We start from the raw sequence: 6,775 nt of genomic DNA on the forward strand, positions 1-6,775 counted from the left end.
GAGCATAGGAGTCGCTGGGAAAACAGAGTCGGTTTTGTGGGCTGCTATTGTTGCTTGCCTTAGCCTAGTATTCCCAGCACGATGGGAGAAACCCGCATAGAGCGATAGCCTCTTTGCCAGGGCATCCCCTCTGGGAAAGCACAGCATTCTTTGGGATCAGAGTCAGGTCTGTGGGATGCTGCCTGCTGCTTGCGGGAGCTAGTATCCACAGCACGGTGTGATAAACCCACATGGAGCGAAATCCTCTTGGCCTGGGCATCCCCTCTGCCTGAGAGAGAAGCGCGGTGGCGCCTGTGGAAAGAGCCTTAAGGGACACGTCTGTCACTGCAGAGCGACGGAAGCCTGGCTGCTAAGGAGACACGACGGGAAAATTAGGGCAGGGGAAAGGGCTCCACTCTGAGGTGGAGTCAATGCAGAAAGCCTTTGGGCTCAAGGAGAGAGCAGCTCCTTGGCCACCTGTCCGTGATGGAGACATGGGCTAGCCACCACGCGCCTACCCTGAACTCTAGAAACAACTCCCAGAAAGAACTGGCCATCAGATGCCGTATTCCACCAGGATGTGGAAGCTTGGAGGAGGCACGGGGTTTAATGGGAAGGAGAGGGGGAGTCCCGCAAAACTCCCTATTCAGTGCACAGGGCAGTGTGCAGGGATCCTGTCACCGTCCTTTCAGGAGGGGAAAGCACTGGCCTAGTCCGCGAGTCCTGCTGAGCGCCTGAGTAAAAGGCCAAGCGATGCCTACACCGAGAGATGGTAGTGCATAGAGTGCCGTCCTAGGCTACGCACGCTACTGCACGGTGGTGGCTGTGTCTCCTTAGATCGGGCTGGCAGTGTGAACCCAGGACGCGAACATGGAGCCCGGGTAAGCAAGGACCAAGAGGCACCAGCTCTCCTGCAGCTCTTCTTCCCTGACGCGACTGGAGCCTTTCTGAGGAAGCAGCGGCGAAGTGCTCTTCGCTCCAAGCCAAAGCCTCTGAGAAATCAAAGCATTCGCTGAGAAGTGTTTTGCGGCTGCTGCTGCTTGCTTGAGCCCAGTCCCTCGGTGGGAGAATCCCGCATACAGCGAAAGCCTCTTTGCCTGGGCATCTCCCCTGGGAAAGCACAGCATTCGTTGGGAAATCAGAGTTGGGTTTGGGGATGCTGCTGCTGCTTGCCTGAGCTACTCTCCACAGCAGTTTGGAAGATACCCGCATGGAGCGAAATACTCTTTGCCCTAGCATCCCCTCTGCTTGAGAGAGAAGCGTGGTTGCACACTTGTGTCACCGCCCTCCCCAGGAGCAAGTGTGGGGAAGGCGCAGCACGCCGCCCCCGGGGAAGAGAAGGAGCCGCTGGCTTTAGGGTCGGGAAAATTGAACAGCCACATGCAGAAAAATGACATTGGATCATTTCCTTACACCATACATGAAAATAGACTGGAAATGGGTGAAGAAGTATAATGTGAGAAAGAATCCATCAAAATCCTTTAGGAGAGAGCAGATAGCAACCTCTTTGTCCTCAGCAGCAGCAACTTCTTCCTAGGAACATCGCCAAAGGCAAGGGAAGCAAGGGAAAGAATGAACTATAGCGATTTCCTCAGATCAAAAAGCTTTTGCCCAGCAAAGGAAACAGTTAACAAAGCCAAAAGATGACTGTCAGAAGTTATCTGGGAGAAGATATTTGCAAATGACATACCAGATAAAGGGCCAGTATCCAAAATTTATAAAGAGCTTATCAAACTCAACACCCTAAGAACAAATAATCCAATGAAGAAATGGGCAGAGGACATGAACAGACATTTCTGCAAAGAATACATCCAAATGGCCAACAGACACATGAAAAAATGCTCCACATTACTTGGCATCAGGGAAATACAAATCAAAACCAGAATGAGATACCACCTCACACCTTTCAGAATGGCTAAAATGAACAAGTCAGTCAATGACAGATGCTGGCGAGGATGTGGAGAAAGGGCAACCCTCCTACACTGTACGCGGGAATGCAAGCTGGTGCAACCACTCTGGAAAACAGCGTGGAGGTGCCTCAAAAAGCTGAAAATAGAACTACTCTAGGACCTAGTGATTGTAGTACTGAGTATATACCCTACATATACAAACGTGGCATTCTGAAGGGGCACATGCACCCAAATGTTTATAGCAGCAATGTCCACAATAGTTAAACTATGGAAAGAACCTAAATGTCCTTCAACAGATGAATCAATAAATAAGATGTAGTATATATGTACAATGAAATACTATGCAGCCATCAAAAGAAATGAAATCCTGCTATTTGTGATGTTGTGGATGGAACTAGAGGGTATTATGCATGGCGAAATAAATCAATCTGAGAAAGACAACTATCCTATGATCTCCCTGATATGATGAAGTAGAGATGCAACATAGGCGGTTTGGGGCGTACGAAAAGAAAAATAAAAGAAGATGGGATTGGGAGGGAGACAAACCATAAAAGACTGAATCTCACAAGACAGACTGAGGGTAGCTGGGGGGAGGTGTGTTGGGAGAGGATGGTGGGGGTATGGACATTGGGGAGGGCAAGTGCTATGGTGAGTGATGGTGAGTGCTATGAAATGTGTGAACCTGGTGATTCACAGACCTGTACCCCTAGGGATAAAAACACATTATATGTTTATAAAAAAAATTAAAAAATAATTTTAAAAATCCATTAAAGAGAAAACACATATTGCAAGCCCAGAGCTAATCTCATATTCAATCAAAAAAGTTTGAAAGTTTTCCCCTTAACGATCAGAAAAAAGACAAGTGTATCCACTTTCACTACTCTCATTTGACATACTACTGGATGTCCTAGCCAGAGAAACAAGGAACATAAGGAAATAAAAGACTCCAAAAAAAAAAAGGAAGAAGTAAAATTTTATTTTTTTGGATAACATGAACTTACATGTTAAAAAATCCTAAAAACTTCACAAAAAATTTTGAATAAACAAATTTAGTAAAGCTGCCAAATACAAGATCAATATATAACAGACAAGAATTTTGTTTTGTTTCATTTCTTTTTAATATGGAATGCTTCCCAGTTTTTCATGTCATCCTTGTTTAGTGATCACGCTAATCTTCTCTGCATCATTCCAATTTTAGTATATGTGCTGCCAAAGTAAGCACAAGACAGGAGCATTTTAACACTCTAATGATGAACTATCTGAAAAAATAAAGAAAACAATCTAATTCACAATAGCATCAAAAATAATAAAATACTTAGGAATAGATTTAACTAAGAAGATGAAAGATCTGTACTCCATAAACTATGACATTGATAAAGAAATTGAAGGAGACACAAACGGAAAGATAGCTCATATTTATGAATGGCAAGAATTAACATTGTTAAAATGTCCATACTACCGAAAACCATCTGTAAATCCAATTCCTATCAAAAATCCAATGTTAGGGGCGCCTGTGTGGCTCAGTGGGTTAAGCCGCTGCCTTCGGCTCAGGTCATGATCCCAGGGTCCTGGGATCGAGCCCTGCATCAGGCTCTCTGCTCAGCAGGAAGCCTGCTTCCTCTTCTCTCTCTGCCTGCCTCTCTGCCTGCTTGTCATCTCTCTCTGTCAAATAAATAAATTAAAAATCTTAAAAAAAATCCAATATTATTTTTTTACAGAAGTAAGTAAAGAATCCTAAAATTTATATGAGACCATAAAAGACGACAAATAATAAAAGCAGTTCTGAGAAAGAATGAAGAAGAGAAATTACACTTCTTGATTTGAAACTATACTACAAAGCCCTCATGCTCAAAACAATAAAGTATACTGGCATAAAAACAGACCCATAAACAAGTAGAACAGAATTGAGAGTCCAGAAATAAATCCTTTCATACAGTCACCTAATATTTGACAGGGGCCAACATATGTAATGGGTAAAGATAGTCTGTTCAATAAATGATATTTAAAACTGAATAGTCACATAAACAGTATGAAACTGGAACCTTATATCACTCATAAGTCTTAACTTGAAATAAATTAAAGACTTAAAGGTTATGCATGAAACTACATTACATTTCCTAAAGGAAAACATAGGACAAATTCTCCTTGACATTGGTCTTGCCAATAGTTTTCTGGATACCAGACCAAAAACACAAGCAAAAAAAGCAAAAATAAATAAATGGTACTACATCAAACTAAAGTTTCTGCATTGCCAAAAAAAAGAGAGAGAGAATGAAAACACAATCCACATAATGTAAGAAAATACTTACAAATCTTATATCTGAAAAGAGGTTAATAACCAACAGATACAAATAGAAAAAATATATATAATTTAAAAAATAGCAAAAGGATCTCAATAGACTTTTTTTTTTCAAAAAAGTTATATAAATGACCAACAGGAGCATTAAAAAGTGCTCAACGTAAAAAACTCAGGGCAAAGTCATTATGTTGTTGTTGTTGTTGTTTACCTCTGAAAAACACAGCAAGATATTACTACCTCTTATAATACATACTACCCAAAAATTGAAACTAACAAATTTTGGTAAATATTGGGGAAAATGGGGAACTTATGCACTGTGATAGGGATATAAATTTGTATGGAAAACAGTATGGAGATTATTCATATTATTAAAAGTAAAATTACCATATGATTCAGTAATCCCACTTCTAGGTATATATCTAAAGGCAACGAAATCACTGTTCAAAGACATATCTGCACTCTTATGTTTATTATAAAATTATTAACTCTAAGCAAGAGATGGAAATAACTTCAGTATCCATTAATGGATGAAAGAATAAAATAAGTATGGTAAAAATATACTATGGAATACTACTTAACCATGAAAAATTAAGAAATACTGCCATTTACAACAGCATGGATGGATCTTGAAGGCGTTATACTAAGTGAAATATTTCAAAGATTGTATATATTTTTTAAATTTATGTATTATGATATCCCTTACATACAGAATCTGAGGAAAAGGCAAACTAATGGAAACTTAGAGTTGAGTTGACAAGAGGTGAACCTGGGTGGAATAAGGTGGTCAAAGGGTACAAACTTGCAACTATAATATGAAAAAGTTCTGGGGATCTAATGTACAGCATGATGATCATAGTTAATAATATATACATACATTTTTATTGTGCTTCCCTTTATTAAACTTTGCATATATCACATTCTTACAAGTTGAAAGTTTATAGCAATCTTGTATAAAAGAGGTCTGCTGCCACCATTTTTCTAACAACATTTGTTCATTTTGTGTCTCTCTGTCACATGTTGGTAATTCTTGCAATATTTCAAGTTTTTTCATTATTATTGTATTTGTTATGGTGATCTGTGATCAGTAATTATGACCCACTGAAAACTCAGAACTAGTTTACTTAAGGTATATACATGGTTTTTCTTAAAAAGCATAATGCTTTTGAACAGTACAGTATAGTGATTATTTTTTATATGCACTGGGAAACATAATTTTTTATTTGCACTGGGAAACCAAAAAAAAATAATAATTTGACTTAGTTTTTTGAGATAATCACTTTATTGAGGCAGTCTGGAACAAAACCCACAAGACCTCTGAAGTTTATCTCTACTATACTATATACATAAAAGTTGCTAAGAGAATAGATCTTAAAATTCCTTACGATACATGCATAAAAAACAGTGGCAACTATACAAGATAGTAGATGTATTAACATTTTTATATAGATTATATTGCAATAAAGATGTATACCAATTTATCAAATTGTACAAAATTTACACAATGTTAAAAGTTTGCAATGTTATAAGAAATCATTTCTTACATTTACAAATTATAATATGTCGTTTTTTTTCAATAAAGCTGGAAAAAACTTTTTGTAGAATTAATCTATTTTTCAAAAAAGGAAGTAAGGAAGTAGAAACTGCAACGAACTCTGAAATAATAGAATATAAAATCCATTTTCGTTATAGACACTGTGACAAAAACTATTACTTAGTTTACAATGAAGGAGTACTTATGAAGCATGAAGGATGGCCTATAAATAAGGCTGAAGGAGCTCAGTTTTAAGGTTTAAATTTAAAATCTTCTTTTGAAATACTAAACTGACCACCCATTTTTCCAAACATAAATGTCTTAACTGCATGAATTTATTTCATACAACTCTATAATCTAGTTTCATAAGAAAGCAGCATGCAAATTTTGAATTAGACAGACTTGCTTATTCAGTAAAGGATACTTCACTAAAAATAAATAGAAGAAAAATCAGCATATTTATTATGATAATTATTATTCATAATGAGATTCATATTGAATTAGGGAATATATATCCTCAGAGGGGGTAAAGTAAAATGAAATTTATTTTGGTAAATGTATCTGTGAATAGTCAATACAATGCCTCAATATAAATGAATATTACCATTTTGAACAATTTAATTACTATTATTAGAATTATTATAAGTATAAAAATAGCTATCATTTTAGCATGGAATATGAGACTCTCATGCTCCATGCTTCATCACATCCACACAACAACTCTGCATAATAAGTATTATCATCACCATTTCATGGGTGAAAAAACTGAGGCTAACACATTTAGATAACTGGTTTATGATTACATGGCTAGTAAAGATGCATCACACTAATTTAGGCTTTATGATTTCAGAATTGTATTCTTTCCACTGCACATTCTATTACTCTGTAAATACTTGGCTTGTTTTCATTTAGTTCTTTAATTTTATTCATGTGGTGATGGCTTAAAGCTTCATTTAAAGGAAGCTTAAAAAATTCATTTAACCAAAAGCTCCCAAGAATTAAAAATGTCATGGATCTAATGTAGACATGGATATCATTAGTTAATGGGTAACTATA

The 6,775-nt window shown here is 37.4% G+C and overlaps 1 non-coding gene across 1 annotated transcript; it reads right to left on the reverse strand.

Annotated features, from left to right (window-relative positions):
• Nucleotides 1-3,004: 3,004 nt before the first annotated feature.
• On the reverse strand, nt 3,005-3,111 carry LOC131820182 (U6 spliceosomal RNA). Its single transcript, XR_009349501.1, has one exon. It is a non-coding gene; the product is annotated as a U6 spliceosomal RNA (small nuclear RNA).
• Between the last annotated feature and the right edge of the window lie 3,664 nt (nt 3,112-6,775).

Source organism: Mustela lutreola, chromosome 17 (assembly GCF_030435805.1).
Source record: "Mustela lutreola isolate mMusLut2 chromosome 17, mMusLut2.pri, whole genome shotgun sequence".
NCBI lineage: Eukaryota > Metazoa > Chordata > Mammalia > Carnivora > Mustelidae > Mustela > Mustela lutreola.